Genomic DNA, 22,952 nt, shown 5'->3' with positions numbered 1-22,952 from the left:
CAGGTGATTCCTCGGCTATCCACCATTTACAGGGTCCATCCCACTTCATCATTTAGAAAACTGTTCTAACAGTTTGGCGCCGTCTGTGGGAATCCGATTTTTATCGGTTCATACTAATTTCAAAATTCCGATATGGTGAACACACCCACACACCCTGTTCCAAATGTTCAAATTGATGTTCCTGGAACATCACATAATCCAAATACCCAGATAGCTTTATTGGAAGGTTTTATGAAACGAATTGTTGAATCTATCAAAGCCATGAAGAAACAAAACGAAGATATCGTTTCTAGGTTACCTCCTAGAGAAGATCCAAGATATGAAGAAAGGCGAGAAGAAGTGCTCAAGGAGCTGCCACCACCAACCCGACAGCAATCAACTCGACAAGATGCCGAGAGTTCAATACAGGGAAGTCATCATATTGTCCGAACCAAAGAAGATTCTCATAGAGGGAGGTTCGGTAATGATGTACATCTTAATAGTAAATCTCACCATGGTGAATCTAGTTATTTCAAATCTCATCATAGTCATCCCCATCATAGCCATTCCCATCATGGTAAGTCGCAGCATGAAAACCCTGAGGAAGTCGTTGTAAATAAAGTTGTTCAAGATCTTAAAGAAAAATATGAAAAAATGGCTTTTTTAATTGAAAATGGTGAAAATCGGTCTGCGACCGAGGATCTTATGCAGCATACTAATCTACCTTTTACCGATCGGGTGATGAGATTTCCTCTTCCTAATAAGTTTAAGGTTCCTCAGGTTGATAAGTATGATGGAAGTGGAGATCCTTCCGATCATATGGAGAGTTTCCGAGCTCATATCGTTCTTCATGATACTCCTGACGAAATCGCTTGCCGAGCTTTTCCTTTAACTTTGAAAGGGATTGCTAAAGAATGGTTTGGAGGCTTGGGTCCTAAGTCTATTGACAGTTTCGATTCTCTTGGACAACAATTTCTAGGTCAATTCTTTGCGATTCGAAAAAGGAAGAAGAATCCCTGGCAGCCTTTGCCACCTGCCCCACCTTAAATGTACGGGGATTCGAGACCAGCTACAAATTTCTTTAGAATTTCATAACCATTCTCCCACAACCCAAATCCTTTCCCTACAATTAATTTCAATCCCTAGCCACCCTAAGATCCCTTAAATAACCTGCTGCAAGAAAATCCTGCAACCCTTCTTGCTTCCAGCAATTTACAACCCATGAAACCCTCTATTTCCCTTTCCCAACCTTCAGAAAGTTTTGACCCCGATGTTTTCCTAATCTCTTTTACAAATTAAATAAAGAAACCTCTCATTTTGCTGCTGCCAGATATTTTCCTTTGCTGCCCTATGTCACTCTGGCACTCGTACAAGGAAAAACCGAATCTTTAAAAGATTATGTTACGGTTTAATCGGGAGAAGTTGACGGTGGAAAGTCCAAATGAACAAACAGTTCTTTCAGCTTTGATGCATGGCATAAAGCTTGATGGGCCATTAATGGCTGAATTGGCTCGGAAACCGACTTTGGGAACTCTTCGACAATTCATGAACAAAGCGGAAGAGTTCATTAATCAAGAAGAAACTATTTTAGCTTTGATGAGATCCAAGGCCGAAGGAAGTAAGCTTGTTTCTAATTTGGCTAGAGCTACACCGAGGACTTTTGTTCAAAAGAAGTGAAGAGATCATCAGAATTTAAGAAATTCAGAAAAGAAGATTGAGCTACCACCCAGGCAGAATCAACAACAACAATATGTAGGATGGACACCTCTAAATACAACAGTTTATAAGGTGTTCATGATCAAGAAAGATTCGAGCTTCAGATGGCCAAGAAGGATGAAAGCTCTTCCCCAAAATCCCAGCACTCAGAAGTTTTGTGAATATCAGAATGATCATGGGCATTATACCGAGAATTGTATAAGTCTTCGGTTTGAAATTGAAAAATTTCTAAGAAATGGAAAGTTATTGAAGTTCGTAGCCGAAGAGAAGGGTAAAGAAAAAAAATCCTCAAGATAGTCAAAGTCTTCGGTCAATGCAGAGTTCAGGGCAAAATAATGACAACTTGCGTAATCAGAGGCAAAGATGTGGTGAACCGAGGATTTCTCAGAGCAATCGACAAAGCCCTCAAAATCAAACCATTGTGGGGGAAATTCGAACGATCTCAGGAGGATTGGCTGGTGGAGGAGAGTCCAGTTTGGCAAGGAAAGCCTATGTTAAGCAAGCAAAAATGGAAGAAATCTTTTTTCTTGAAAAACCTTCCAAAATACGAAAACAAGACCCAACTATCTTGACATTTTCAGAGGAGGATGCAAAAGAAATTTCAATGCCTCATGATGACGCACTGGTGATAACCTTGATAGTGGCTAATCATGCTGTTCATCGAGTTTTGGTGGATAATGGAAGTTTGGCAGATATTCTGTATTGGATTGTTTTTCAACAATTGGGTATTGGTTAGGAGAAGATAAAGCCTTTTCTATCACCGTTGATAGGGTTTGCAGGGGAGCGTGTTCAACCCATTGGAATGATTTCTCTTCCGGTTACCGCAAGAACTGCTCCTAAACAATCCACTATTATGGTAGATTTTTTAGTAATTGACCGACCATCAGCTTACAATGTAATCGTTGGTCGTCCAGCTTTGAATCAACTAAAGGCTGTGACTTCTACCTATCATTTGAAAATGAAATTCCCAACGGTTGAAGGGGTTGGTGAGGCGAAAGGTGATCAGGTTGTTGCCAGAAGATGTTATAATACATCTTTAAAAGGATCTGTAGAGTCGGCACTACTGACGGTTGGTAATGTGGGTAGTGAAAAGAAGGTTCAGTTGAAAAAAGAACTAGCCGAGCCATTGGTTGATATACTGATAGTAGAAGGAAAAGTCCTTAAGATCGGATCTTAATTAACTTCAGGAGTTAGAGAAGTTCTTATTCGGTTTCTCCAAGAAAATCTAGAAGTTTTTGCATGGTCTCCTGAGGACATGCCTGGGATTGATCCAAAAGACATTGTTCATCATTTGACCATCAGCCTTTATGCCATGCATTAAAGCTGAAAGAACAATTTGTTTTTCTGGGGTTTCCACCGTCAACTTCTCCCGGATTAAACCGTAACATATAATCTTTTAGAGACTCGGTTTTTCTTTGTATTATGGATAACAAATAAGCCAGATTCTTCTTTCTTTTCTGAACAGCGAGGAATTGACCCAGAAATTGTTGTCCGAGAGAATCAAAGTTATCAACAGATGTAGGACTCAGACCTCCGAACCATTCTTTAGCAACACCTTCTAGAGTTAACGGGAAGGCTCGGCAAGCTATTTCGTCCAGGGTATCGTGAAGAATAACATGAGCTCGGAAACTTTCCATATGATCATAAGGATCCCTGCTTCCATCATACTTGTCGACCCGAGGCATTTTAAACTTGTCAGGAAGAGGAAACTTCATTACCCGATCAGTGAAAGGCAGGTTGGTATACTGCATAAGATCCTTGGTTGCAGACTGACTCTCACCATTTTCAATTAAGAAAGCTATTTTCTCATACTTTTCCTGGAGATCTCAAACATCTTTATTTGTGACAACCCCCTCAGGGTTTACATAATGAGAACCACCTTTGTGAGGGCGACTATGATGAGTTTTGGCATGACTAGTTTCACCACGATGAGACTTACAATCAAGATGCACTTTATTACAAGATCTTTCTCGGTGAGGGTCTTTCCTGGTTTGAATAGTAGTATGACTTCCGCGTATTGAGCTTTCAGCGTCTCGCCGGACTGATTGCTGTTGGGTTGGTGATGGTGGTTCCTGGGATATTTCTTCTCGCCTTCCTTCATGCACCAGATCTCTTCTAGGAGTCAACCTAGAGATGATCTCTTCGTTCTGTTTCTTTATGGCTTCCATTGATTCGGCTATTCGCTTCATAAAACTTTCCAACAAAGCTATCTGAGGATTTGGATCATGTGATGTTCCAGGAATATCAGTTTGGATAGTGGGGATGGAGTGTGGAGGTGTATCAGGGTGTGGGGGTGTGTTCACCATATCGGAATTATGAGATTAGTAAGAACCGATAAAAATCATGTTCCCACAGACGGCGCCAAATTGTTTGAGTAGTTTTCTGAATGATGATGTGGGATGGACCCCGTAAATATCTTTGTAATAGCTAGGATTATTGGTCTGAGAAATATTGAAGGGAAAGGATCAAAGCTGCCGACGTTGTCCGGCGAGGGATAGCTCCGATGCCTAAGTTAGTCACAATGTTTAAGAAAAAAAGTAACTTTGAAGATGATAAACAAGATAAAGAGAATAATGATATTCAGTTAAGGAAAGGGAAAAGAAGTTACCAAAATCTGAGAGGGGACCCCCCTGTTATAGACATCGGGTTGTACCTGTTTATCTGACACTATAGGCTTTACCGAGGATCCACGTGTCAAATGATATATTTGAAAAATGAAAAATAAAATATTATACAGATATATCAAATATCTCGAGAGTAATCCTCGATAGTCCTCTCAAGACTCGGCTAACCGAACCTAAGAACCGAGTGTCAAGAATATACATTCAAATAAGTCTAGATTTACCGAACATAGGTTTGATGAATAGTAAAAATGACCGAGCTTAAATGATGGGCCGGCGAATCATCTTACTGGGACCAACACAGCTGATCTATGATCCAACAATAACAATATAGTTTTGATAAAGGATTTGTATTGTTCATTGAAAAAGCTGACGCTTTTCCTTTAAAGTCATGCTCTCAAAGTACTGGTCTTTCAATTTGCTTTTCCTTTCCTTTCTAATATTATTGTTAGGCTTTGGCTTCACACCTGATTTATCATATTTTATTCTTATTTCATCGTGTGACTTAGCAGTGTCTATCCATTTTTTTTAATATATATATATATATATATATATATATATATATTAAAGGGCGGTTGGTTGATTATCGTTTTAATAGCTAGGAATCTGTTTGAGTTTGTGATTTTAAAGTCACAATTATTATGCCTTAAACAAAAACATGTGTATTTTGTATTTTGTAGTAGCTGATCGAGTAATTTAAATTCAGTATATATGGTTACGATGGAGCATTAATTAATGTGTAAATTATGTGTGCAGAAAATTTGCGCCATATGCCTTGATAAAGTAAGGAGAGGGCAAGGGCAAGCCATCTCCACTGCGGAGTGTTCCCACTCTTTCCAATTCAATTGCATTGTGGTTAATGTAGACCTTGGAAATTTAGTTTGCCCCATCTGCCGCTCAAAATGGAAAGATGTACCTTTCCGAGCTCCCAGTAGTAGCTGTTGGGTCATATTTTTCAACAGTAAACAATAAATACAGGACCCTCAGCACCCTCAGCACCATGTCACCTTCCACTAAGGTGAACACTTGGACTCTCGATAAAAATGGGAGATAAATATCTGCTACTTCTAAACCCCTATAAAAGGGGACCTCCACACTACTTTCAAGGACTGATTTTTCAACCTCTTCAATCTCTGAATCTCCTTCTTACTTAAACTCTTATTGTGAAACACATCACTGATTTAAGCATCGGAGAGCCTCCACGGCACTCAGCCCGGAGACCCTTTGACGCTCTTATTGTTTTATAGGAGCTGAAGATCATAGACACCGCCAAGAATGAAGATCACACCATCCAAAGACTGTAATCATGCTTCAACAGTTTAGCACCATCGGGAACGACTACGTTCTTACTAAATCAAAATCTGTTATGGTGATGATCTTACGTCCAGGTGATATATCAACCAGCCAAAATCAAATCTGTGCCTACGGATCCCAAATCCAGTTTGCGACAACCTGTGGTGACAGATGTCATTTTATTTCGAATCAAAATCTTCAAAGGAAAAGAAGATGAAACTACTCTCAAGGTTCTTCTCAGATAAATTCAACGAAGTGCCGTGCAGAGCTCAAAAAACAAAAAAATTCAGAAAGGGGCAGAAAAAATCTCTGACACGTTATAGGTGCACTTTAGAAGAAAGAGAAGAGTGTTAAGCGGTGGGTCTTTAAAAAAAAAAAAAAAAAAAAAACCCTGCAGCAAAGAAAAGAAAGAAAATAAATTTAGTTGTTTCTTAATTTGTGTGCGTTCACACACCAAACTGCAGAATATCAGGCACAAAGAAGATATTTGTATATCTTTACATTGTAAAATTTAGAATGATGCCACAATTGTTTTTGTATTTTGCAAAATGCTTTTCTTGTAAACAGATGAAGACCAGCAGTGAGCTCAGCAGGACCTTCTGCAAGCAGCGACCTTGCCACACTGCCAAGCCTTTCAACGTCGAGCCTGCCTCAGCTGTGTCATAAAGTGCCGAGCTTATTTCGGTTAGGCATCCCTATTGCCGAGCTTCACCGAGCCTACCTCGGTGGAAACTACCATCGCCGAGCTTTGCCTCGAACAAATGCAATAAACCACCGAGATTTCTTCGCCAAGGTAAACTCATATCACATGGCCAACAAGCAGCGAGCCAGCAATTCCAACGACCATGTCTCCTCACCGACCAAGTATTGGGCCATCAGTTGCCGAGAGTCATCATGCCACAATCGCCGCGCATCACTATTCTCGGATTACCGAGCTTGCCTTGGCTAAAGCGCCGTAGCTGCCGAGCCTGTTTCGGCTGACATCACCATCGCTGAGTCTGCCTCGGTCTTGACCCATGTTCCGTTTCACCTAGCCGACCTTCGGCATTGCTCACGACCATCAGTTGTGCACTATTACTATAGCAGAGCCTTCGTCGGACTGTGGGTCTTCAAACCAGAACCATACCATCTTCGGATTAAGTGAATCAAAGTTTCGTTATCCTCGGATTGCCGAAGCTGCTGAGCCTGTTTTGGTAAAGCACTGACCATTGCCGAGCTTGCCTTAGGCAAAATCACAATAGACAAATCTGCTCGAAAACTGAATTCAGAAACACCGACAAACCCATCCGCCACAGCAAGCTTATTTGCCGAATTCTCTAATCCCAGAACCTCATCTCCTGAGACAGCAGGCTTCAAAGTACCCACATTTGAAGCATCATCAAATGCCACACCATCCAAACTAGCTGCAGACCGATAAGGAGGAGACAGCAGCGTAACTAGAACAACTCTGTTTTTAGATGAAATCCTCACATCCTTTTCTTTTCTATCTCATACAATTGGCGAGAACTTCCTCTTTTTCTATGGAGGTACCTAAACCCCATCTTTGTAATCTGTGACTTCATTAACTCTAGACAACTCATCATGCTTTCTCTGTCCGGTTCTACCACCAAGCACACCTCTTCTAAACCTTGAATCGCGAGCTTTCGATGAATAACGGTTTCCATTATTACGTCTAGCACCACGATCACAGTCCATACCGAATTCCACAATAGAGGAACCATTCCTGTAATAATCATGCTCCTTTTTGGAATGATTATAAAATTCCCTTGTCCTTGAAACATTAACTCTCCCGGTGAGAGAAACCAGAGAGAATCGGAGTAACGACGACGGGGATCGGAGAGAGAGATAGAAAGAGAGTCGGCAATTCAAAACACAGCCTTAGAGGGTTCTTCATGTGTTAGCCAAATCTGTTTTGGAATGTAAGCCATGAGCTATTCTCGGTTCACCCATACTCGGTTCACTAAGATCGAGCTTTGTCATATTCGGTTCACCAAGACAGTGAAGGTACAAACCCGACCTTTGTCATTCTCACCGTAAGTTACAAACCCAGCATGGGATCTCCTCATACCCAGACTCGGCTTCTGTGACTTATGACCACAGAGCTATTTTGATTAATGGGCAGAGAAGGATTCTAAATTCTGGGTCCATTCACTATCCAAGAAGCACTCCCGAGATGTGGCCTGATCTTGTACAGAATGCCAAAGAAGGAGGCTTGGATGTCTTACAGACATGTGTTTTGGAATGGAAATGAGCCTTCTTATACTATTTTGAGGATAGATATGATTTGGTTAAGTTCATCAAGCTGGTACAACAAGCAGGCCTATATGTTCATCTCCGAATTGGCCCATATGTTGGTGCTGAATGGAACTTTGGGGGATTTCTCGTTTGGCTAAAATAAGTTCTGGGCATTTCTTTTAGAAAAGATAACGGGCCTTTCAAGATGGCAATGCAAAAATTTACAGAGAAGATTGTCAGTATGATGAAGGCATAAAAGTTGTTTGAAACTCAGGGAGGCCCCATAATTCTTTCTCAGATAGAGAATGAATTTGGACAGGTGGAATGGGAAATTGGTGCCCTTGGTAAAGCTTATACTAAATGGACAGCACAAATGGCTTTAGGTCTCAGCACAAATTGCAACAGCCATCATGGCGAACTCCGGACAAATAACCCCGACTGAACCTCGGTAAGTTACCCCCACAGGTATCACTCTTACCCCGTAAAAATTGAGGTACATATTTTATATTCAACTCCTAAGCTTCAAAGAAACAAAATGACAACAAGTCTTTTAGGTTTATTAATGCTCAAATCATTATAAATTGCCTCTATTAAATCATGTTTTACCGAGTTATTTTCATTGCTCAGATACATGCATTTGTTTGGTTTCTCATTTTTTTTGCAGAAAGCCGAATTTGTAAAAGCTGACCCATTCTCAGAAATATGAAATTTCCATAGTTTGTCAAACTAGGAAATTAGGAGGTAACTATTGGATCATGGATTAGCTGTGCTAGGCCTTTACTAGCCATCATCTATATTGCGTTCAACTCCCATTGGAACACTGGCTGCAACTCTCACAACTACTGCAATTTATCTAGTTTATGTGTTGTTATTTGGAGCCCTTGCAACCAGAAAAAAGCTATTGGCCGACAGACTACTTATAGCTACAGTTGCTTGGCCTTTACTAGCCATCATCTATATTGGAATCATTTTTTTCGACATTAAGGGCTGCACTTCAGAGCCTGATAGGTGCCCCACGCCTTCTTGCAGCAATAGCTAATGGTGACATCTTGCCTATTCTTAACTACTGCAGGGTTGCAGATGTTATGCTGGTGTGAACTTATCTTGCTTCCTCCTGGATCTTCTAGATGCTCCCAACTGGCGTCCTTGGTGGAAATTTCACCATTAGAGCTTCTTTCTTCTTGGAGCATCACAAAGTTGGGGACTGGGGTGATGATTTCAAGGGTGCATATTTCCAACTAGCTCTCTGTAGTCTTCGATTACTAGGAGCAAGCCAAATACACCCAGAGAATTGGTGTCCAAATCCCCCTGGTATTCTGCAGGCCATAAGGTAAATTGGCGGAGAATGTACCTTGTCATCCAAAACGTGCTGACTTTGCAAACTGCATGAAGAAAAACCGAGCATGCTCCAAACACCTTGAAAAACCGAGCAACTGAGCATGCCGAACATCCGAGCATTCCGAGCATGCCAAACATCCGAGCATTCCGAGCATGTCGAACATCCGAGCATTCTGAGCATGCCAAGCATGCCGAGCTCAGCAGCCAACAAAACTCTTTATGCTACACTCGAAAAATATAGCTAAACTAAGCGCTTTTCCGAGAGTCACCTTTTGGAAAAGTAGTTATTTATAACACTTTCCAACCCTTCGGCGAAATATAGCTAGAGAGTTTCCCGAACCTAGTTCGGTGAAATATCGCTAAGGCGCTTTCCCGAGGAAGAGTTCGGAAATATAGTTGAACAAAGCGCTTTCCAAACTTAACCTTTTGCTCAAAGGTTCTACTTCGGAGAAATATAGCCGGAGAAGTTCCCGAACGTATTTCGGTGAAACATCACTAAGGTGCTTTCCCGATGATGAAGTTCATAAACATCTTTGAAACTACAACATTCATCGAGTATTAAGCCTTCACGCCAAGCGCCTTCCTAAGGCAAACATTCAAGCTATTACATTCAAACCGAATATTCTCGCAACCATGCATTCACATAAAGATTCCCATTATTATAACTAACTTATAACCTATGGGAATCGAGGGGTAACTATTGGGTCATATTTTTCAACAGTAAACAATAAATACAGGACCCTCAGCAACCTCAACACCATGTCACCTTCCACTAAGGTGAACACTCAGACTCTCGGTAAAAATGAGAGATAAATATCTGCTACTTCTAAACCCCTATAAAAGGGGACCTCCACACTACTTTCAGAGACTGATTTTTCAACCTCTTCAATCTCTAAATCTCCTTCTTACTTAAACTCTTATTGTGAAACACATCATTGATTTAAGCATCGGAGAGCCTCCGCGGAACCCAGCCCAGAGACCCTTTGACGCTCTTATTGTTTTATAGGAGCTGTAAGAACAGAGACACCGCCAAGAACAAAGATCACACCATCTGGAGACTGTAATCATGCTTCAACAGTAGCAATAATAATGGCGCCAAAGGGTCTCGAGGAGTAGTAGTTAACGTTGCTCCTCTTCCTCTTCCTCTTGATGACTTCTCAGACGATGAGCCCCTTCCACGTGCACCCATCTCTCCCACATCTGGCCCTCGGGGTCTCACTCTCGCCACCTTTACAGAGTTCCCTGTTGTTGCTGCTTCAAAATCCCCTGCAGCATTCTCTCTTGTTGTCAGCATCCGCGCACCTCCTCTTCATGTTGATGATGATGCCCGTGCACCCATTGACCTTGTTGCCGTGCTTGACGTGAGTAGCAGCATGGTTGGTGCAAAGCTTTCCCTTCTCAAGCGAGCTGTCCACTTTGTCATACATAACTTGACTTCATCAGACCGACTAAGTATAGTCGCTTTTTCATCAAGGGCTAGGAGAATCCTTCCTCTCCTAAGGATGTCTGACACCGGCCGTGCAAATGCCGTCCAGGCTATCGATTCTCTTACATCAAATGGTGGGACGGATATTGTGGGAGGACTGACCAAAGGTACCCGGGTTCTTGAAGAAAGGCGGGAGCAGAATGCAGTTGCTGCCATCATCCTCCTATCTGATGGAAAAGACAATTACAATAATACTAACTCTAATATTCTTCTTCTTCGCAGCAGCAGCTAGGCGGGGAAATCAAATCCACCACCTGAGTATTTGAAGGAACTGCCAGCGTCAATTAATAATAATAATAATAATAATAATAATAATAATAATAATAATCATTCCTTGCAGCATGCAACTATTCCTGTCCACACATTTGGGTTTGGCTTGGACCATGATTCCACTGCAATGCATGCTATATCGGATGCATCTGCAGGGGGCACATTTTCCTTCGTTGAGTCAATTGTTATGATACAAGATGCATTTGCAAGATGCATTGGTGGTCTTCTTAGTGCGGTGGCTCAGGAAGTTAGAGTGATGGTCAAGACAGCGTCACCGGGTTTGCGAATTGGGTCAATTCACTCGGGGAGTTATGTTTCTAAATTTTTTTCTGATGAGGGTCAGCAGCAAGGAGTGATTGAGGTTGAAAATCTATATGCTGAAGAAGATAAACAATTTCTTGTGGACCTCTCCAATATTCCTCCAGCAGGCTTGTGTTGTACTAGTACTAGTAGTAATTGTGAAAGCAAGGAAAGGGAGGAGAATCAAAACAGCATTGTTGGATGTTGTATGCTCTTACAAAGATTTAGTTTCAAGTGAAGAGTTGGAGGTACAAGGGGAGAGAGTGTATGTAGGGAGACCACAGAATTTATGTCCTACAGATTTGGTAGTGTCGGTGGAGATTGATAGGCAGCGAAATCGTATAATGGTGGCAGAGGGTATTAGAGAAGCACAAGTGATGGCGGAAGCGGGGAATCTGGAAGGTCACTGGCAGAAGCAAGAGCAAGTCTGTTATCATCAGCCTCGGCCCAAGCAGGTGACTGCCTTTGCACCAGGCTTGAAGCGGAGCTGAGAGAAATAAGGGAGAGAATGACAAGCCAAGAATTATACCGGCAGAGTGGACGGGCATTTGTTCTCTCAGGATTGAGCTCACATTCATGGCAGAGGGCCACAACAAGGGGCGACGAAAATAGCCTTGTTGGGTTTGGGTTTGGGTTTGGGTATGACAGCCCTACCATGGTTAGCATGGTCACAAAGTCACAGCAACTAACTAACTAACTAACTCTCAATATATAATAGGAGGAGGTATTGTGTGGCATGAATTATATATTATGATATTCTTAATTTCTAGTTGCTAGCTAATTAATTAATTAATTGCTTTCTGATTTTACATATTCCATCTACTTTCTTTTCTTCTCTATTGAGAAATTAATAATACACTTCTTTCTTGCATTTATATTTTCTTCTCAAATTGTTTCAATATATATGCTCTATTCTCTTGCATTTACATTTTTATTGTTTCAATCACCAACTCATGATATCATCATATACCATACAATATGGAAAAAAAAAATAAAAAAAAAATAAAAAAAATAAGGTATTATATACCCAAATGAGCTGATTATTTTGAGTTCCAATAGGCTTTAATTGGTTTGGGCTTCGGTTATCTCACAATTACCCCCAATTTACCATTCATTATATTTTATTCCACTATAAAAATATAATTGCATTCCAGGGTTTCTTTAATTATACAACAACTTTCTTACTACTAAAAATGGAATTTAACCATTTCATTTCGTAGAAAAATAAAGTCAAATTAATTTACAGTCTCTTTAGTATTCCTTTACTACTCAACTTAATATCTCGATTATTTTTCTACTCTTAGAATCAAATTCTATAGAGTAATTTAATTTTGGGAAAACTTTACTTACTTCCTTGAAGTATTAGCCTTTTCACAATCATACTCTCAAACTTTTCACTTTTGCAATGTTAGTATCCCAATAATTTTTTCCCATTTATTTTCACCCATCCATTAGGATTTTTGGTTAAATCCTAACAGACGATGCCAAAATTTTCAAGATACCCCCGTTAAAAAAAAAAAAAAAATGTCAAAATTCCCAACACTAACCCACATCCATGTGAATACTTACATTTTTTTTTAAAAAAATAATAATAATTAATTAAGGGAAAGATTATATTTTTCTAATTTTTTTAAAGGGGTATACGAGACATTTCACATGTTTACCATTTTATTTAACCCTAAACCCTAACAATAGAGGTGAAATTAAAAGGAAAAAAATTCTTAAGATACCGACATTTGCAAAAATTAAAAGTTCAAGGTTATGATTGCAAAAACACTGATACTTTTGGGGGAAGGGGTAAGTGAAGTTTTCCGTTTATTTTTTTACTAAAATGCTTATACTTGAGACTCCGAATAATCTATTCTCATTAAATCTATTTGAACGAGATATTTCGTGTCTCATATGAGATTATGGATTCCATCATGAGGGTAAGTGTTAAAATAATGCTAAATGTAATTATCCAATGTATTGAGGTTTTGACCATACAAGATCTTACTTCTAGATACATCAAAGTAACGAGGGTTTAGCACCAATTTTTCTCTCTCTAGGGTTTTTCTTCTCTTGAAGGAAAGCTAGCGGTGAGAGTGATGTCTTCTATCGGGGACGGGAGAGAAGGTTTTTTCGATACAGAGGGTGGTTTCTGAGGAGGAGCAGGAGGGCGATGGCAAAGGAATTAGAGGAACTGTGTGGAAAGATTTCGTTAACAGGGGGGAGAAGGTGGGCCTCAACATTACTGAATGAGATATAGCAGAGGGCAAAGAGAAGGGAGCGAGATGTCTGATTGGCAAATTAGGTACAAAACAAAGAATCAATAGGGAAGCTTTCAAGACCCTATTATCTCGTTTATGGAGGAGAGTGGGAAAGGTGACCTTCAAAGAGGTCCTTGACAACGTGTGGCTATTCGAATTTGAGGACAGTGATGACAAGAGGCGTGTAATGGAAGGAAGGCCATGGTCCTTTGATAGGCAGGTTCTGGTACTGAACGATTTCAACAAAAGTGTACCTCCAACGCTTATGAAGTTTACACACTCTCCGTTCTAGATCCAAATGCATGACATGCCCTTGTTGTGCATGAACAAGGCTATGGGGACTCGAATAGGGAAATCGTTGGGAGAGCTGTTTGAGGTTGATGTAGTAGGAGATGGTGTGGGGTGGGGGCAATGTCTGCGGATACGAGTAGGGATTGACTTAACCAAGGCATTAGAAAGGGGAAGAGCATTAAACATTGCAGGGAAGTCGCACTGGGTTACGTTCAAGTATGAGAAACTGCCCATGTTTTGCTTCCTGTGTGGGAGAATTTTGCATGGCAAAAAGGGCTATACCATAAGGAAATCAATGAGAAAGCAAGCAAAGGAGGAAGACCAATGGGGAGTATGGTTAAGGTTGGAGGACCCACAAAGGAAGTATGGAGGAGAAAGTGGCGGAGGACAATTCTCGGTGGAGGAGGGGAAGAACGACGGCTGCAGAGAAAACGATAATTCTAGCAAGGAAATCTCCAAGTTTTCTGGAAACCCTAAACCTACTAAGCATACGTCTAATAAGGCAAGTAGTGAATGGTATGGCTCTTGCCATGTGGAGAAGAAAGATGGGAAAGGGAAAAATACGAATACAATAAGTCTGGCCAACCACATCAACCCCATGCAGTAGCTACTGGCAACCACATACCCTCCAACCTGGGAACGAATAGCAGTGAGGCTGCGGGCCAACGTGACACGCAGGAGCAATTGGACGAGAGTAGTGGGGACCTTAATAATTGGCATGTTGACTCGTATACATAATACTTGGGTTGGGTGTGGAGCAGAACAGTGTTGATGTTAGCACTTAGCTGCCAACTTTGGAGGAGTGTGCTATGGAGATGCAGGGACAAGAAGAGAAGGAAGTAGAAGGAGTGCAAATATTTGAGGAGACTCAGCAAGCACGACAAAATTTTAGGACCTAGAAATGTAAGGCGAGGAAGGAGAAAGGTAATGGTCTTGGATTAGGGCTAACTATGGAGGTCATGAAAAAAAGAAAACATCCACTTCCAGAAGGCACTGCCGAGGGGGAAGGTTTACTAAGAGGGGGCGAAGGGGAGTGTTGTGCAAATTTATTTAACTCGCAAGTGCACGAATCAATTGTAGTTAATGGATTGCAAGTGCGAGGTCGAACCCACAGGGAATTGTATTCTTGAAAGCAATTTTAAATCTAAATTAATTAAATCCTAATCTAGTTCCAAATTTTTGAGAGATTTTTCTGTTTGAATGAAAAAGCAAAAGCATGAGCAATTTAAAGTGATTGAAATCTTATGACGAAGCACTAAGGTTTCAGAATCCACACTCACAAATTCATAACAACATAATTTCATGATCTATAATATTCCCCAAAGTTCTCACATATAAATCTTAAGTTTGTTTTACTATTGCTTCAAAGAATTAATCAAAAGATCCCATGTATCCATTCATAACCCAAATCACAAAAGAAATCCAATATTCGATCAAATCATTAACTGTATCCGTAAATCACAAGAAAATATCCAATCTTTATCAAAACATCAATTGTATCCAGAGAATAAATCACAGGGGAAATCCAATTTTTAACAAAGAAAACCAAGCAATCAATTATATTGAATAATCTTAAATCATCAAGTGTATCCTTGAATCACAAAAGATATCCAAGAGTTATTCAATCCAATTGATTAGAAGTAAAACAATAGAGCAATTAAACCATTAAATTGGGAAATATTACATACATGAAACAAAGTTGTTAATCATAAGTGAGGCTTCATCTTCAACCTTAGTTGAAGGTTTAGCCTCTCATGTTATTGAAAGACAAAACAAAATTGATTGAATTCATAATGTAAAATCGAGTACTTACAAATAAGAATCACAAAGTAGAGATTCAAAAGTTAGGAAAACCTTAAACTCTCTTCTTTCTCCTCTGCAATCTTCAAATTCGTAGCCCCCTCAACTAATCTGATAATTCCCTATTTATAGACCTAAAACTTAGGGTTTTACAAGTTGAAATCGGATACAATTCGTCCAGGTTTGTACCATTTAATTACGGGACGATTTTGGAATAGTAAACGTCCGAATTAGCAAAATCCTATTTCACAATGAATTGTATTATTTTGAGTTATCTTTCCAACTCCACTTGAATCACCTCAATCGGATATGTGAGCGAAAAGTTATGGTCAAAATACTGAGACGTGTAGAATCTGAATTTGAATCCAATTCGAAATTTTATCCAATCTTATCCTTAATCCGATTTACCCATTTCTTGGATTTGGTTAAACTTAACCATATCATCTAGGTCTTCTCAAAGTATGTTTTCATCCAAAAAGTAGTTTTTCTTCAACACCTACAAAATATTAAAAACACAAAACTAACACAGAACATCAGATAATAACACAGCTAAAGGATTAACACAAGTAAATTAAGGGGTCCAAATATGCAATATTTGGCACACATCAAACACCCCCAAACTTAACTTTTGCTAGTCCCTTAGCAAAACAAAACAAAAAATAGAATGAAAACAAAACAAAACAAAACATAAATCCTCTTTCGTGGGAGAGACGATTGCATTTAGCATATGCAACAAGCCTTTTAAACTCCTAGGCATCCCTAGTGGACGAGTGAAGTCTCGTGAGGGATTAACAGGAATGATACCCACAAACATTGTAGTACTATGTTGTTAACAAGAAAGAAGTTTCACATAAACCATGGTTCTCATTCATGAGCAAACTTAAAAAGACAAACACCATCATCACTATCAAAAGGAAATCCAGAATCAAATCACTCATAAATGAACAATTTAGACTTCATATGTTCTGAAATGTGTAAAGTGTAATTAGCATACAATCATGAAGCTTTCAGCTTAAACTCAAGACAAGTTCCATAAAATTTGTAAGAATCCCTAACAGATGAAACAACCAAGGCAAGATATGCAACTTTTTTTTTTTTTTTTTTAACAGACTTTGTAGTGTCTAACTCCCTTAAGCTTTCTAATTGACCCATGTAACAAGTGTTAGGCCAATGACTCCCAAGCCAGGTGGCTTTAGGGCACTAGATGTAAAACATCTCTAAGGGCTTAGTAACTTAAGTCAACAAGGCTACGAAGCCAGACTAGCCATATCTTAAATCAATATTGAATTTCACACCTTTTGACACGAACACTCAATGCTTAATGAGGCAAGAGGTCCGGTTACTCAACGAAAAACTCAACATGATCTTTCTTTTCTTTTTCCTTCTCTTTTTATTTATTTATTTATTTTTTTTATATCTTGCAAGCCAATGGTTATTCATCAATAGGTCATCCAACAAATCTCAAAGAGAACAAGCTTAAGCTCAAACATCATACCTCACAGAAAACATGCTAATGTGCTCATAAAAATTTATCTCAAAACAAGTGAAATCTCTTTTACCCAAAAATAAGTCAAAGGACTTAGACTCCAAATGACATAATGATGTGTTCAACCCTTTAAGCAAGCTAATGAAATGCAAACCACAGTCACAGTTTAACTCAAACTTGACAAAAACATAGCATAATTAATTTTTTTTTTTTCAAATTTTTTAACACAAAAAGACAAATAAAACTAAACAAATAAAAACAAAAATAAATAGACAAAGATAGACAAAGTGTTTTTCCATACCCCCAAACTTGAATCACACATTGTCCTCAATGTAGGCAGAAACACAATACCAAGAGGTATAAGGAACCAGAGTGAGCAAAGAGACGACCCCCAAACTTACTCATAATAACACCTGTCCTGAAAAACACAAAAATAAAACAAAAATGAAGATAGACGAAACAACACAAAAAATGACTAAAAATACCAAAGAAAAAGGAATGCCTCCCATAAGCGCTAAGTTTACAGTCTTCAGCCAGACTTTTCACCGCTGATGATTAAGTAGACGACGTAGGATCTTCCAAAGGCAATTCCTCACTCTCCGAAATTTCCAGTTCCAAGAATGGCTTCAACCGCTGACCATTGACCTTGAGAACACTTCCATTCTTAGGATCCTGGATTTCGATGGCTCCATGAGTAGAAACTGCACGCACTATGAATGGTCCAGTCCATCGGGATTTGAGCTTTCCTGGAAACAGATGCAGACGTGAGTTGTAAAGGAGGACTTTCTGACCAACTTCAAATGATCTTCTCAAAATGTTTTGGTCATGGATCTTCTTCATCTGATCTTTGTATAGCTTGGCATAGTTGTAGGCATCATTCCTCAATTCTTCTAATTCATCTAGTTGTAACTTCCTTTGCTCACCAGCCTTGGTGAGGTTGAAATTTAGCTGCTTTATAGCCCAATAAGCCCGGTGCTCCAATTCCACAGGGAGGTGACAAGCCTTGCCATACACGAGTCGGTAGGGAGACATGCCAATTGGAGTCTTGAATGCAGTCCGGTATGCCCACAGAGCGTCATTGAGTCGAAGAGACCAGTCCTTCCTTGTCGGGTTCACCGTCTTTTCTAATATCCTCTTGATTTCTCTGTTGGATATCTCAACTTGCCCACTTGTCTGAGGATGGTAGGGAGTTGCAACTTTATGAGTAATACCATACTTCTTCATGAGTTGCTCAAAATATCGGTTGCAGAAATGCTTCCCCCCATCACTGATGATGGCACGTGGTGTCCCAAAACGTGCGAACACATTTTCCTTCAAAAATTGCAACACGACTCTGTGATCATTAGTCTTGCAGGCAATAGCCTCCACCCACTTGGAAACATAATCCACCGCCACAAGGATGAAAAGATACCCATAAGAATTAGGGAAGGGACCCATGAAATCAATGCCCCAAACATCAAACAACTCCACAATAAGGATCGGGTTCAGCGGCATCATATTCCTTCTTCCAATGCTCCCCAACTTCTGGCATCTATCACAGGCTGAACAGTAGGCATGGGCATCACGAAAAATAGAGGGCCAATAGAATCCACTTTGAAAAATCTTCGCCGCGGTCTTTTTAGAACTGAAGTGGCCTCCACATGCATGATCATGGCAAAAAGATAGGACATTTTGCTGGTCATTTTCAGGAATGCATCTCCTTATAATCTGATCTGGGCAGTATTTGAACAGGTAAGGATCATCCCAAAAGAAGTACTTCGCCCCAGCCAAGAATTTTGATTTGTCTTGCCTAGTCCAATGTGATGGCATTTGGGCAGTGACAAGGTAGTTCACTATGTCTGCGAACCATGGTGCAGGATTTTGAGAGATGTGCATAAGTTGTTCATCAGGGAATGTCTCAGCAATCGGCACAGTATTTTCATTGAAGTCCACAACCAGCCTAGATAGATGGTCAGCTACCACATTCTCGGAACCCTTCTTGTCCCGAATTTCAATATCAAACTCTTGCAGCAATAGAATCCACCGGATGAGACGAGATTTAGCATCTTTCTTTGACAATAGATATTTCAGTGCAGCATGATCCGAGTAGACTAAGACTTTAGACCCTAGCAAGTAAGATCTAAACTTATCCAGAGCAAACACTACAGCTAACAACTCCTTTTCAGTAGTGGAGTAGTTAAGTTGTGCATCATTCAGAGTCTTGCTGGCATAGTATATGACATGCGGAATCTTCTCTACTCGCTGACCCAAAACGGCTCCCATAGCATAATCAGAGGCATCACACATTATCTCGAACGGAACCCCCCAATTAGGTGGCTGAATGATTGGTGTAGAAGTTAAGGTCTTTTTTAGAATCTCAAAGGCTGTTTGGCACTTGTCATTGAAGTCAAAAGGAACATCTTTTGCCAATAGATTACATAGAGGTCTTGCTATCTTGCTGAAGTCCTTGATGAATCTTCTGTAGAACCCAGCATGTCCCAGAAATGACCGAATCTCCTTAACTGTCCGCGGGGGCGGAAGGTTAGATATCAAATCAACCTTAGCTCTGTCAACCTCGATACCTTTGTGGGAAATTACATGCCCCAAAACAATTCCTTGTTTCACCATGAAGTGGCATTTTTCCCAATTCAGAACCAAATTCTTCTCCTTGCACCGTACCAGCACCAATGTGAGATGATGTAGACATTCCCCAAATGATGAACCAAAGACTGAGAAGTCATCCATGAAGATCTCCAGGTGACGTTCAACCATATCTGAAAGATGCTGATCATGCATCTCTGAAAAGTGGCTGGTGCATTGCACAATCCAAACGGCATACGGCGATAGGCAAACGTACCGAACGGACAAGTGAAAGTAGTCTTCTCTTGATCTTCGGGGTCCAGTGGAATTTGGTTGTAGCCAGAGTAACCATCAAGGAAACAGTAGTACTCATGGCCTGCCAATCTCTCCAACATCTGATCGATGAAAGGTAGAGGAAAATGGTCCTTTCTTGTCACGGCATTTAACTTCCTGTAGTCAATGCACACTCTCCATCCTGACTACACACGAGTGGGGACCAACTCATTTTCCTTGTTCTTGATAAATGTAATCCCTGCCTTCTTCGGCACCACATGAATGGGACTCACCCATTTGCTGTCAGAGATTGGGTATATGATTCCCGCATCCAGAAGTTTAATTACCTCTGCTCGAACTACCTCTTGCATGGCCGGATTCAACCGTCTCTGTGGCTCGCGAGAAGTTTTAGCATTTTCTTCCAGATGAATCTTATGCATCACTACTGTAGGGCTGATTCCTTTGATATCTTCTATTGACCACCCAATTGCTTCTTTATGCTCTCTCAAAACTTCTAACAGCTCATGTTAATGATCACTATCCAAATCGGCAGCAATGATCACAGGCAGAGATTCTATAGGATCCAGATACTTGTACTTCAGGGTGTCTGGTAGAGGCTTCAACTCCCGCTTGACAGGCTCAGCTGCTAATGAAGATGGATCAGGGGACGATGTCAAAGTAATTTCTGTAGTCTCCGTCTTTATCTCAGGCGTTGAGTCTAACAAGGCGTCAGCTTGTTCCAATAAAGTGTCCAGTGCCATGTCACTTCCTAGTGCAATCAGGCATTCTCCCAAGGGGTCTTCAATATCTGGTTCATTGACAGTTTTCTCTACTATCTCCTCAATTAAGCATGTGCTTCTGACCTCCTCATACTCAAATGGTTGCTTGCTGATATCAAAGATGTTCAGTTCCACTGTCATGTTTCCAAATGATATCTTCATGACTTCAGTTCTACAGTTGATTAGGGCATTAGCCGTAGCTAAAAAGGGACGCCCTAATATGATTGGAACTTGAATTTCTGCATTTTCCGTCTCTGTATCTAAGACAATGAAGTCCACAGGGTAGTAGAACTTATCAACTTTGATCAGCACGTCTTCAATAATTCCCCTTGGAACCTTCACAGATCTGTCAGCCAACTGAAGTGTAATTGAAGTGGATTTCAACTCTCCCAATCCCAACTAAACAAATACTGAATATGGCAGTAGATTTACACTGGCCCCCAAATCCAATAGAGCTTTCTCAACTCGATTGTCACCAATCTTGCAAGCAATGGTAGGACATCCAGGGTCCTTATACTTTACAGGCATCTTGTATTGCAAGATAGAGCTGACCTGCTTAGTCAGGAAAGCTTTCTTGGGGACGTTCGTCTTTCTCTTGATGGTGACCAAATCCTTCAGAAATTTGGCATAAGAAGGCACTTGCTGGATGGCATCTAGGAATGGAATGTTTATCTGCACTTGCTTGAACACTTCCAAAATATCATCGAACTTCGAGCTCTTCTTTGGTGCTTTCAGTCTTTCTAGATACGGAGCTTTGGGTATATACTTTTTGGAAGGATCCTCAGTAATCGGAATGGCAATGTCCGATCCTGTGTCTTCCGCAGGCTTGTCCAGGTTTTCCTTCTCTTCTGCAGCCTTAGTGGCCTCTTCAGGCATGACCACTTGATTATCCACCTGTTTGCCTGACCTTAGAGTGGTGATGGCTTGTACATGCTCCTGACCATGCATAGAGGTGGAGGAACTTCCAATCACAAATTGCCCTTTTGGGTTAGGCACGGGTTGACTAGGGAACTTCCCTCTTTCTCTTTCCCCCACTTGATTTGCTATCTGGCCAACTTGTCCTTCTACCTTGATCATAGCCTGCTTAAGTTCTTGTATGTCTCTGTTGTTGGCCATGTTGGAATTCCTCATTTCCTGTACGGCTTGATTGGTAAAACCTTTTAGCTCTTGTATATCTTGGGAATTGCTCAGGGTAGTATTCTTCATATCTTGCTTTATCTCTTGTATGTTCTTATCCATTGATTGCATGAATGCTTTCATCATGTCTTCCAGTGATGACTGTGGTGCAGGCACTTGAGTGGTAGACTGATAAACAGGCGGTTTTGCTTGGTGAGATGGCCTGAACTGATTTTGAGCTTGAGTGGAGGTATCTCTTTGGTTCAATGGCTGATTCTGCTTCCAAGAGAAATTTGGGTGATTCCGCCACCCTGGATTGTACGTTTCAGAAAACGGTCTAGTGGTGGGTTTTCTGTAGTCATTGAAGGCATTGACTTCCTCAGTTGGGTACTCTGTTGACAAAGTTGGGCAATTTTGAGTGAAGTGCGTTTGACTATCACATAACCCACATGCATCAACTTGGTAAGTATCTGCTACAGTCACTGGTTTGTTTAAGACCATAGTGTCAAACTGACGCCTGAGAACCTTGAACTCCTCCCTTAATTCAGCATCATTCCTCACCTCATAAATGCCTCCTGTCTTGGGAGTGGGTTGTTGTCTGTCCCAACTATCTTGAAAATCCCATTGTTGTGCTCGTTCAGCCATTTCGTCTAAAGTTTTATAGGCTTCATCCCAGTAAGACTTAAGAATTCTCTACCATTCATCGTCTCAAGCGAGTTTCGCTCACTTGGTGTTAGTCCCCTATAGAAAATTTGAACTAGCACCTCATTCTCAAACCCGTGGGGTGGGCATTTTATAGTAAGCTCTTTAAACTTCTCCCAACTATCGGTGAATCTTTCCCCTTCTTTCTGTCTGAAATTGGTGATCTGTAGACGGAGGTTATTGATTTTGGAAATTGGGAAGAATTTGTTGTAAAATTTGCTTTGCAGCATATCCCAAAAAGTGATAGATCCAGGTCTATTGTTGAGTAGCCAGGATTTCGCCCTATCATGTAGGGACAGAGGGAATAACCGAAGACGCACCGCTTCTGCTGGGGCATTTTGCGTATTAACAATGTCGCAAATTTCCAAAAAAATCCTCACATGAACATATGGATCCTCATTCTCTAATCCTCTAAATGCAGGAAGGTGGCCTATTGTACTTGGCTTCAGCTTGAAGCGA

The 22,952-nt window shown here is 40.5% G+C and overlaps 1 non-coding gene and 2 pseudogenes across 1 annotated transcript; 2 read left to right on the top strand and 1 right to left on the bottom strand.

The window, feature by feature from the left end:
- The first annotated feature begins 7,535 nt into the window (after positions 1-7,535).
- On the top strand, positions 7,536-12,082 carry LOC132169628 (uncharacterized; annotated as a pseudogene).
- A 5,639-nt stretch (positions 12,083-17,721) lies between these two features.
- The window catches only part of LOC132169627 (uncharacterized), a 5,679-nt pseudogene continuing 448 nt past the window's right edge, over positions 17,722-22,952 (bottom strand).
- Positions 22,566-22,672, top strand: LOC132173156 (small nucleolar RNA R71). Its single transcript, XR_009439252.1, has one exon. It is a non-coding gene; the product is annotated as a small nucleolar RNA R71 (small nucleolar RNA).

Source organism: Corylus avellana, chromosome ca2 (genome assembly GCF_901000735.1).
Source record: "Corylus avellana chromosome ca2, CavTom2PMs-1.0".
NCBI classification, from domain to species: Eukaryota; Viridiplantae; Streptophyta; class Magnoliopsida; order Fagales; family Betulaceae; genus Corylus; species Corylus avellana.
Note: the sequence above shows the minus strand (reverse complement) of the source record. Positions and strands in the feature narration are given on the sequence as shown.